Source organism: Rhagoletis zephyria, unplaced genomic scaffold (assembly GCF_001687245.7).
Source record: "Rhagoletis zephyria isolate East Lansing unplaced genomic scaffold, Rhagoletis_zephyria_1.1 Rzeph_scaffold_01789, whole genome shotgun sequence".
Taxonomy (NCBI): domain Eukaryota; kingdom Metazoa; phylum Arthropoda; class Insecta; order Diptera; family Tephritidae; genus Rhagoletis; species Rhagoletis zephyria.
Window position 1 is genome coordinate 67,491 of NW_016158873.1, and position 279 is coordinate 67,769.

The 279-nt window shown below is 38.0% G+C and overlaps 1 long non-coding RNA gene across 1 annotated transcript in view; it reads right to left on the minus strand.

Annotated features, from left to right (window-relative positions):
• The window catches only part of LOC108365157 (uncharacterized), a 62,585-nt gene that overhangs the window by 26,375 nt on the left and 35,931 nt on the right, over positions 1 to 279 (minus strand). The gene's annotated exons all lie outside the window — the stretch shown is intronic.

A 279-nucleotide genomic window follows, 5' to 3' on the forward strand; every position in this document is an offset into this window, starting at 1 on the left:
AAAAAATGGTAGAAGTGATAGCTATTTCGGAAATCACCACATTTCCTCATCAGACTTCTTTCAGTAGGATTCGAACCGACGATCACCACTGACTCAGCCAGTTGCCTACGCACTGTGCTAAGTTTGTCTTGTTAATTCTTGTTGCTTATTTTCCACTATTTCACTTTGCTAAGCCAACTACAATCAAGCGCAGCTATTCCGCTGCAATTCACTTGATCATGTGGTTGTTGGTTATGTTGGTTTTTGTTAATATTTCTGAAATAGGAATGTTTAACTTTT